The sequence below is a fragment of the Lontra canadensis genome, unplaced genomic scaffold (genome assembly GCF_010015895.1).
Source record: "Lontra canadensis isolate GAN:19392208 unplaced genomic scaffold, GSC_riverotter_1.0 scaffold21, whole genome shotgun sequence".
Classification (NCBI taxonomy): domain Eukaryota; kingdom Metazoa; phylum Chordata; class Mammalia; order Carnivora; family Mustelidae; genus Lontra; species Lontra canadensis.
The window spans coordinates 11,277,200-11,288,772 of NW_022631015.1; the positions used below are offsets into that span (position 1 = coordinate 11,277,200).

Below are 11,573 nucleotides of genomic sequence, written 5' to 3' on the forward strand. Positions count from 1 at the left end.
TCTCCCTACATACTCACCCAAGTGATGCTGCCCACTATCATGGTTTCTGCCATGACTTTCCAGTCTATAACCACAAATTTTATATCTGTTTTCCCAGCCCTCCCCCCATCCCCACAAAGCTTCAAACATGTCTCGAGTACTTGTTGCATATTTCCTGAATGACTCAGATGCACCTCAAAACTCAAGGTGTCTAAAATGCATGCACTACTTTGCCCCAAACCTGAACTTTTGTTTCTATCCTCTCTCTTGGGGGAGATGGCCCCATTGTCCAACCTGGGAGTCTTCTTTCCCTCCTCTGCCTCCCTCACTGCCCAAGTCCTGCCAATTTCATCTCCCAAATCAAACTCAAGTCAGTCCTCTTTTTTCCATTCTGTCTACTGCCCTAGTTCAAGATCTTCCCAATCTCTTCCCAGATGGTACTGTCTTCTAACCAGTTTTCCGGATTCTAGTCTTATCCCCAACTCCATTCTCCCCTAGGTCAGGAGGTGAGTCTATCCAAAAAGCCAATTTTAACATATTCTTCCCTGGCTTAATCCCTTTACTGCATCAATATCACCTACAGGATAGCATCCAAGTTTCGTAACTTTTTATAAACAAATACCCATCTGGCTTTGGTACTTTCTCCAGCCTCATCTGGTTTCATATTTGATTTCCTCCAACCACACTTGGCTAGGTGACATGCAAGTGCTTTGCTCCTACCACCTCCTCTCAATGTGTCTTTGGCTGGATATTTCATAACCATCCTCCAAAATGCAGCTCAGCAGTTCTCTAGGAACTCTTCCCTGAACATCTTCTCAACTAAGCCATATTAAATATCCTCCATTAGTTCCTTAATAGCCCATACATCTCTGAAAATTGCATGATGATTATTACTGTTTTAGCCCATTCAGGGTTCTATGACAAAAATACTGTAGATAAGGTAGCTTATAAATGACAAAAACTTATTTCTCACAGTTCTGGAGTCTCGGAAGTCCAAGATCAAGGTGCCAGCAGACTCTGTCTGATGAGAGCTTCCTGGTTCATTGATGTCATCTTCTTGCTATGTCTTCACCTGTGGAAAGGGATGATGGATCCCTCTGGGGACTCCCATGTAAGGCCAATAATTCCATTCATGAGGACTCCACCCTTCTGGTCCAATCACTGACTTAGGATCCCACCCCCTAATCCCATCACTTTAAGGGTTAGTATTTCACCATACACATTTTGGAGAAATAAAACATTTAGTCCATAGCAATTAGAAATGAATCTCTTTTATGAACTGTTATCTCTCTGGGTACAGAGATGGAGTTTTTGGGTTCTTAGAGCTTAGCATAGTGCTGGACACATAGTAAAAACTTAATCAATGTCTGTTAAATAGACAAATATGTGTATATCATGCATACTTGCCTACTGAGCCTTATTATAAAGCCAGCTCACCCATGAAAACCTTAACTATGTTTAAAGTGTTCAGCTGCTGATTTCTTGGGAGGAGCTGGAACACTAAGATGAGTAAGATATAGCCCAGGCCCTGGAGGAACTCACAGTCAAGTGGCAGAGACAGAAATCTAAACAAAAAAATTATAGCATGATATGATAAGTATTATAATAGAGGTATGCATAACCTACTAATGGAACTTCAATTATCTTGCACATTTTCTGTCATTCTAAATATACAGAAGATTGACTTCAAAATAAATGTGTTGAGTGAATCACTGGAAACTCCAGATGCTACGTAGGAGAAGATAAGGATTAATGTGATCTCTCTAAGCAAAGTAGCCATGGCCACCAGCCTGGACAATGGTTTTGTCTAGTAGAGACTGTAACCCATCCCCAGGCCCGTCACAAAATGAGGAGGTACAAAAAGCAGGGTCTCAATCTGGGCTCGAGTTTACTGGTGACCTTGGGCTGGTGAGCCAATGCTTCATTGGGGCATTAGTTACCTCAAGTATGAAATGGAACTTGGGGTACCCAGAGCAGGTGATTGTCTTGCTTCCTGAAGCCAGGACATCTACTTAGCTAAGGGAATAATTGACCAAGGCTAGCCTCTGAAGGCACTGGAGGGAAGCCCAAAACCCATAGATATACACCAACTCCCATACATACAATGGAGCCAACTAGAGCACAAGGTGTTGGAAGATGCTCTGTGCTGTTCGGTACAGGTAGCACAGTGGTGTGAAGGAAATCAGGATGTCAGCGCTCAGGATTCTTGAGGTTAGGGTTGAGGTAGATAAAGCCTTCTAAAGTCTTCTTGAAGTTATATGGGATGGAGTCCTGTATTGGGCTCCCTGCTCAGTGGGGAGTCCGCTTCTCCCTCTGCCCCACCCCTGCTCGTTCTCCCTCTCTCTCTCTCTCAAAAATAAATAAATAAAGTCTTTAGAGCCAGAATACCTCCACACACGTTATAGGCTCCCTTAACTTTGCCCATGCTTCAGTAAATAGTCCCATCATTAAATTCCCCTCTGAGTGGGCAATCTTTTCCTGCTGGAACCCTAACTGGTGTAGCCAACCAAACTGTGAGCTCCTCCAGGGGAGTCTAATAATACCTCTGGGACCTCAGAACTATTCATACTTGTAGGTAAATTCCAGATGCTGGTAAAGATCTGTTTGCAAGGTTCAGTTCTGGTATTGTGGTATTCTTAATATCAACCTGTGGAGGATGGTCTCTAACCCTTGGGTTTCCAGATTATTACCATCCTAGTCACCCAGAGCAGTTTATATTTCCTTAAAATCCCTGCTGCCTCTGACTCAGTCTCACCTCACCAACTTCTAAAGGACCTCTCCCCAGTAAAAGGTAAGTGATTCTGGAAATAATTAAATGTGTGTGTGATGTCTAGTTGGAGCCAAAATGCAGGGAAAATAGGCTCTTATTTTCAGTAGATTTTGCATCCCTAGGAGCCTTTGTCCATTTGCTGTATGTGAAGCTATGAGTGAATGAAGTGTTGCACCCATTGGGTTATTTATGCCACACCTCAGAACATTTGCTTTTCTCAGAGGTCACTGTGACTACCCTGTTTTTTTAAAAACTAGAACGTTGATTGAAGGTCCCTTCTGAAGTCTCTTTAGTGACAGCATTTGTGGGTTTCCAGCCACAAAATCAAGCCAACTCTGAAAGGCAGAGGAATCTATCTTCTTTGTCTATGAGAATTTTCCTGGCCCACCAGCTTTGTCTATTGTGCTGGGAAACCTCATTCAAACCTGCCTTTCTCTTTGCTCTCAGGGCTGGTTTTCACGGTGGTATGCAGTGTTCTGTGCTGCTCTTCTCAGATTCACTCAGAGGAGCAAAGTTCTCCACTGGTAGTTTTTTGAAGATCTATTTTCAGTCAACAAGCCAAAGAACTCTTCCTGTTTACCAGCATGAAATCGACACATCGTAAAATTTCAGAGAAGGAAAGAACCGTTTGAGGTCAGTTAATTCAACCTTCATTTTTCAGAGGCAAAATAGAGCTCAGAGAGGTTAAGGGACTTACTCCAAATCACAAAGCAGTGATGGGGGAGCAGTGACAAGAATACAAGAACACAAGTGACGAGAATACAAGGCTCTTGATTAGGACAGTGAGCTCTTACTTTTTCTTGAATTGTTTCGTTTTGTCCCCAAGTTCTAGAATTTTCAGGTGAATTTTTCTTGCTTGAATTAGTTTGTATGTCACTTGATTATGTGCGGTCTGGTGAAGTTATTAAAGACAAACTTCTTCCTAGAAATGCCCTTTTCAGCCTCCACGTCAAATTTCATCACTTGCTTTTTTTTTTTTTTTGCAAATATCACATTAATCAGACATGCTTAAGTTTTTCATAAGAGAATGCAGATATTTCCAACAGATTTTTACATCCTGAATTAATTGGCCCAATTGAGAAACATATTCAGTGCTGACCAGTTGGCACATTCTAGTTTCAATCTTTTGAAATTCTCATGTGAATTTCTGCTCCTCTGGGAAATTCACCATAAGAAGATCAACAGTTAAACTCTGGTTATCTTGTTTTGGCAGTCTGGATAGAAATATGTACGAGTCATGTATAGTCAGATATGCTGATTTTCTATCTAATAATTATACCATTTGCTGAAAGGGGATGTTGACATCCTCAACAATAATTATGGATTTGTGTATTTCTTTTTTCAGCTCAATCAGGTTTTGTTGTATGCATTTGAGACTCTTGTTTGGTACATACATTTTTAAGATTGCTACGTCTTCCTGGTGATTAATCCTTTTATCATTATGTAATGTCTTTCTTTGCTTCTAGTAAGTTTCTTTGCTCAGATAAAATTTACCTTCACCTGATATTAATATTACTATTCCCTCTTTTTTAAATTGATGCCTACATAGCACATATTTTTTAAATCTTTTTACTGCTGATCTACATATTTTGTTGAAATTAAAGTGAATTTCTTGTAAATAGCATATAGATGGGTTGTGGTGGTTGGTTTGTTCTTTTTAAATTCACTGTGCCAATCTCTGTTTGTTTGTTATTTTTTAATCTCTGCCCTTTAATTGGTATATTTAGATCATTTACATTTAAGGTAGCTGTCTATCATATAATTATTTGTTATTCTTTGTCTCCTCTATTTCCTATACCTCTGCTCTTCCTTTCTTGTCTTCCAGTGTATTAACTGAATATTTTTAAGTATTCTATCTTGATTGAATTATAGTAGTTTGAGTGTATCTGTTTGTAAAATTTTCTTATTCATTGCTCTGGCAATATACATATGTGACTTACTAGAGCCTATTGGTATTAGCATTTTATCATATCAAACGAAGTGTGGACTCCTTGCTTCTACTTTAGTTCCTTTACTTTTACCACTTCTGAATATTATAATCTTGAGCATCAGATGGTGGTGTAATTTTTGTTCTACTCATTAAATATTATTTACAAAGCTTGTGAGAAGAGTTAGTCTACTGTATGTACCATATTTTTGCCCTTTACACAGGTCTTTCATCCTTTCCAATGCTTCAAATTTCCTTCTTTTATCATCTTCTTTCAGTTTGAATTACAGCTGACCCTTGAACAATGTGGTTAGGAGTACCAATCCCCACATAGTCTGCATGTAGTATTTGATGCTCCAAAAACTTAACTACTAATAACCTACTATTGACTGGAAGATTTATCAACAACATAACTGTCAACTAACAAGTATTATGTATATGTATTATATATGATGCTCCTACTACAAAGCAAGCTAGAAGAAAAAGTGTTTTTAAGAAAGTCATAAGGGGAGGCACCTGGGTGGCTAGTGGGTTAAAGCCTCTACCTTCAGCTCAAGTCATGATCTCAGGGCCCTGGGATTGAGCCCCACCTTGGGCTCTCTGCTCAGCAGGGAGCCTGCTTCCCCCTCTCTGCCTAATTGTGATGTCTGTCTGTCAAATAAATAAACAAAATCTTAAAAAAAAAAAAAAGAAAGTCATAAGGAAGGGAAAATGCATTTATAGTACTAGCCGTATATTTATTGAAAAAATTCTGTGTATAGGTAGGCTGGGCTAGCCAAGGGGCACCAGTGGTGGTGGGCCTGGCCCACAATGGCTATATTCCTCTGCTTGCTGGCTTCAGCTCGGCAGCATCAGCTGTTTTGGGGTCCACTGGTGGCAATAAAAGTCTGGAGGTACAGTACAGTCGCCCCATCTACCGAGAAGTATACCACTAGCCTACAGCCATTGGCAGCCATGGCTACTAGTGAGTGCCTGAGCTTCCAGGAGGCCTCAGAGCCAGGACACCAACTGGGGAGGGATCCATGGCAGCCCAACAGGGACCTGAAGCTCCCAGCAGCCCCTGAAGAGCTTCCAGAGACTAGCACATGAAGGATCAAGGGCTCAGACTCCCTACATAATGTGGTCCTTGCCTTCTGGGCTGTTCCTTTGTCAGCATAGCCTTCTGCCAGTCCCAAGCACTGGATCCAACCACCCTGTTGGCACAGAGGGAAACCTGTAGATCTGCCTGGTCCCAAGACCCCCAGGGGCTGCTGACAGCCTTAGTAGGCCTCCGTGAGTACTCAGGGGGCAGCAGGTGGGGCCTTTGCCCAGTCACCTTTTGATCCGATCTTGTGGAGACTCAGGTACACACCTGTAAATAAACACTTCCTGGCTTTTGCTGTCAACCCTTAAAAAGAAAAAAATCCACATTTAATTTGATCTAGGAACTTCAAACTGGTGTTTTTCAACGGTCAACTGTATTTCCTTCAGACATTTTTCTAAAGACAAGCATGTAAGCAACAAGACTCCTTAAGTTTTCCTTCATCTGCAAATTCCCCTCTCATTCTTGAAAACTTTTGTAAGATACAGAATTTACCGTTGGCAGTTTTGTCTTTCAGCAGTCGAAAAATGTGCAACTTCCCTCTGACTTTCATGGTTTCAGATGAGAAATCTGTTTTTATTTGGGTTTGTGTTCTCTTATGGTTGATGTGTTGTTTCTCTCTAGTTGCTTTGATGACCTATCTCTAACCTTTAGAAGTATAATTATGATGTGCTGTGGTATGGATGTTTTTGGGCTTACCATCTTTGGAGATTGTTCAGTTTTGTAAATGTCTTTACAAACTTGAGAAATTTTCAGTTGCTATTTTTTTTTGAATACTCTTTTATTTCAACTACCAATGAAATGATATGAATTTTGGGATTTTGTTATTGCCCCACAGTTCTCTGAGGCTCTGTTTATATTTTTTCCTGTCCATTTTCTGTTCTTCATATTGAATAAATTCTGTTAATTGGTCCTGAAGTTCATTGGTTATATCCTTTGTTATCTCCAGTCTATTATCGAACCCAACCAGTGAGTTGTGTTGTTTTGTTTTTTAATTTCTGCTATTGTATCTTTCAGCTGTATAATTGCAACTTGGCTCTTTATAATAATTTCTATTTATTTGTTGATATTTTCTATTTTTCATTTGTTTCAGGAGAATTTGTAGTTGTTCATGAAAGCAATTTTACAATAACTCCTTAGGATCTTTGTCAGAAAATCCCAATATCTGTTTCATTTCTGTGTTGGTGTCACTTGATTACCTTCTTTCATTCATGTTGTGCTTTTCCTGTCTCTTGGCATGGCCGGTGATTTTCCTTGTATCTTAGACATTTTGATTACTATCTTAAGAGTCTGTAAGTCTTATTTAAGCCTTTTATTTTAGCAATCAGTCACCTGTTTAGGTTTGGCACTCAGATCCCGGTTTAACTTTTGTAGGCTATGGTTCCAATGATTACTTAATTTCCTGAGACATTATAAAGCCTCTCTGATGTGCATTGTTCATTTGGTGCCACTGGAGCTCCTAGTAGGATAACCAAAAATATCTCCAGACATTTTCAAAAGTCCCTTGGGAAGAATATCACCCCAAGCCAGAATTCAATGTCCCCAGTGTGGGACAGGCCATGATCCTGTGGGGAAGGGAGGATATATTATCCCCCCAAACCCTCATGGGAGAACTTTAGGATCCCAGTCTGTGTTTGTGTGGCCTAACTCCTCTGGCCTGGGACAAGGAGGAAGCTTAATTTGCTTCTTACTCCTTCTGCTCAAACTTACACTCAGGGTGGATACTGACAATGCCTCCTATAATGAAACAAGATTTGATTTCTTGTATAACCCAGTTCAAAGGCTAATCTCGCCCCAAACAAACAAGTGGTCTTTATTATGAAATTACAGCTATCAAGTTTCAAGGTGAAATCCTCTTAGCATTACATATATATGAATGCATATTTATATTTTCTGTTTTAAGACATGCTGCCAAAGATCGTTATCAGATACATCCTTTTTGCTTGTTAGTTGGTTTTCTTCTTATTTCAACATTGCTGAGATGACATCACATGACCTTTTGAAAGTTTTTGATTTTCTGCTGGCAAACATAGGGCAGTGTTTCATAAAAGTGAGGAAAAGGTTGCTATGCTTTAAAAAATCCCCTTAACTTAAAAAAGGAAAAGAAGAAAGAAAGAAAGAAAGAAAGAAAGAAAGAAAGAAAGAAAGAAAGAGGAAGAGAAAAGAAAAGAAAAGAAAAGAAAAGAAAAGAAAAGAAAAGAAAAGAAAAAAGAAAAAGCTGCCAGATTGTTTATTGCAGAGTTGACTCCTTTGGCCAAAAAGAGTTGTTTTGGCTAATCATTTACTAGCTACCCTCTGAATAGAAATGCCATCCTCAAACTGTATGAAAATTAAATGAAACCTCACAGGATACTTGTTTACCAAATAACTGAAGTTTAAGGTCAAATCTGTTGGCCTCCTTGTACCAAGCAAATCTGAATTACTATATATTATTTATTAAGCCTGAATTATTTCACATTATCTGGTTGATGGAGGTGCTTCTATGATCACTAAGCAATTTCTACCATTCCCCAGAATGTTCGTGGCATTTGGGGCTACTAAAAGTGAATCCAGTATGTCTTGGTATCCAAAATAAATCACACGTCAATACAGAATAAAATTAGCCTCTCTCTCTTACCTTTAAGGGTAGATTTCTTTGAAATATGGCCTGCTGAGAATAAGAATGTTTTAGAGACTATGAGCTCCTGGAGACAGAAGTACAGCTCATTCTCAGCTGATTGGAGGAAATGTCTCTTTCTGGCCCTCTACTCTGGCACCAACCCTTTGTATACTGGTCTTCAAACAGGTAAGAACTTTGTCCATGATATTCTGCCTACTCCTCTTCTCTGTCCAACCTTCCAAGAATCAGAGGCAATCTTGTTAAAGGATTTGGAAAAGGCCTAATAGGGAATAAATTAAGCATAACCAATTGTCTTCAAGGCCGTCCTCAAACCACGAGGCCTCCTTGCCAGTGAATTTACTTGAAGTGCTGGGAAGCTGACTTTTTCCCCCTGTTTTTGGGAACAATGATTACTTCACTGAAGGCCTGATGACATCCTCCCCCACCATAATAGTAACTTAAAAAGAGTTTTTACATAGTTTTTTTGGCTCTTTAGTGGCATTAGTATGAGCAACTCTGGTTCTATCAGTCTGGTTGTAAGCTTGAAGGTAAAGACTAGCTCAAAGTGCAGAGAGAATATACTGGGTCTAGAAGCCCTGGGATCAAGGGCCAAGTAGAAAAATCCAGCCCTCAGTCCTGGCACTGTTGATGTTCTGTTGTCTGCCATCAATGACATCATTGTGAGGATGTTACAAGAAAGAGGGTGACAGAGGAAATATCTGTAAGCTGCTGGATGATTTCAATGGCTCTCAAATTGCTTTCTGTTATTCTGGTGAGGCTGTCAGCCTACAGGTCAATGTTGGCTTCTAAAGAAGTATTGCCTCCAAAATGAGGCATAATATTTTCACACAGTAGTCAAGAGAGTGAGTTCCAAGGTCAGTGTGCCCTACTTCAAATCCTGGTTTCACTTCTTCCCACCTGTGTGCCTGTGAGCAAGTCAATGAAACTTTCTGTGTCTCAGTTTCTTCAACTGTAAGGTGGGGATAATAATAGTGCACAATTTGTGGTGTTGCCATACAGGACGAATGAAATAGTACCTGTGAAGTGCTAAGGATAGAGCCTATAGAGTAGTAAGTACTCCATAAGCATTAGGTCTTATCATAGAAAGTGCTTGGAAAATGTCTGTCCTCACAGCCACCACCTGATCAAAATGACCATCTGGACCATAAGTACCTCACCACTAGGAAGTATGTTTGCAGTATCTTTGGTGAATGGCACAGTAGAGGTACCTAATCTATCAACAGGCTCTCCATTGGAAGAAGCCTAAATTCTTTCCAAAAAAACATTGATGGGAACAACTTTCAGACATATTTTAGAATTGCCTTAAGGGCAACATTAGCTTTTAAACTGAAGAAAAGTTACTACCCTTGACCTGGGGATTTCCATTCAGACTGTAATGACCCATAATTTCCCAATACCTCTGCTAACTTTGTTAGGAATTGAAAAGAGCAACTGAAATTGACCTAAAGTCCGATGTTGGTGAATTATTACTACATATGTCTTTAAGAAAGAAACAGAGAGAGAGAGCCTGTGCTGGGGGTGTGAGGGGGCAGGTTCACATAAGCAAGGAAGGGTAGGAGAAAAAGCAAATCCTCAGTGTTGAGCTGGTGTCTTTGTTTTAATCAAGGGGGGTGCTAAGTGATCATCAGAAATGTCTTCTAGTGCTCCCTTCAACAGCACATATACTAAAATTGGAATGATAACAGAGAAGACTAGCATGGCTCCTGCACAAGACATGTCTTCTGGTAGCAGAAAGAAATACAGAGACAATTCAAGTATGACTGCCCTTCATGAAATTTTGAAGCTTGAGAAAACCGATTTTGAATGCATAGCCCAAATAATACCTAGATAGAAGTATTTTCTTCTAAAGAAATGAGATAGTAGGAGTAACTGTTGGTTAATGATGAAGGTAAACATGCATGACCCTAATGGACCACACAGAAGTCCAGGGGGAGTCCTGAGACTTCTCTGTGTTTGTGAGGTAGAGAAATGGCCCTCAGCATCTCAGAGTTCACAGAAGACACTGCTTGGCCTTCTAGTTTCTCTGCCCTTCCACCTCATTCCCAGCTCAGCAGGGCGACACTGGGAAACTGAGTAATGGATCATGGGCCAGCCCCACAGAAAAAGGAGTCCTGTATCTATGCCCAAAGTTCCCGAGACGGTGTTCTGTGAGGCCCCTCAGTGAGCTCCTATTGAACAGATCACAAAATAATGTTCCAGCCTCTTCCAGACTCTCATCCTGGATGGGTGTTATGGACTCCGTGTCAAAATTCACCTATTGAAACCCCAATCCCCAAGGTGATGTTATCTGCAGATGGGAGCGTTTGAAAGGTAATTAGGTCATAAGGGTAGAGCCCTCATGATGAGACTGGAGCTCTTATAAGAAGAGAATGGAGAGAGTTTGTTTCCTTTCTCTGCTCTCTGCCATGTGAAGAGACAATGAGAGGATCGTCTTTTGCAGACCAGGAAGTGAACTCTCACCAGACACTGCATCTGCTGACAACTTGAGCTTGCTTGGACTTCCAGCTCCAGAACTGTGAAAAATAGATGTCTGTTGACCCTTGGCCACCTTTTAAGCAGTCTGAACTGCTCAGGCAATGGGCATATCCATTCTATCTTCCCTCCATTTCGTTAGGTGGAAAGAGCTTTCTGGGGGACAAGAAGATGGTGGGTCCCTTTGACGTGATGTGGACTGAGCCTGGGTGGAAGTTAGAGCTAAGAGTTCCTTCAACTGCCTTAGAAAAGGAGAAAGATAAGGAAGGAAATGGAATCTATCTCTTGAAGAGCTAAAACTGTAATTGTTAGACATCGGCCATTTAAAGTTATTGCAGTGTATGATTTTCATTAATTTCTTAAAACAAATATATCATCCATATAAATAATAGTAAGTGCCAATGTTTATTAAGCATATCAACAGCTCAAGCGTGTACAAAGCACTTCACATATCTATCATTTTTTTTTCTTTCCTACAGACTTCTAAAACAAGTATTATTGTACCATTTTATAATTCAAGAAGTCACATCTAAGTAAATGGATGGTTAAATAATTTGTTTAAGGACACAATAACAAATAGCAGACCTGGGACTTAAAGTCATTGCTGTCTGAATCAGAAACACACTATCATCTGGAGGTTCCATATACTTTCTTTGCAACTATTCCATAAATGTGAAATAATTCCAAAATAAAAGGTTATTTGAAAAAAATAAAAGCCATTATC

At 40.1% G+C, this 11,573-nt stretch overlaps 1 non-coding gene across 1 annotated transcript; it reads left to right on the top strand.

Moving 5' to 3' along the window:
• Positions 1-10,017: 10,017 nt before the first annotated feature.
• LOC116870110 lies at positions 10,018-10,127 on the top strand. The gene has a single exon (XR_004383183.1). It is a non-coding gene; the product is annotated as a U6 spliceosomal RNA (small nuclear RNA).
• The last annotated feature ends 1,446 nt before the right edge of the window (positions 10,128-11,573 follow it).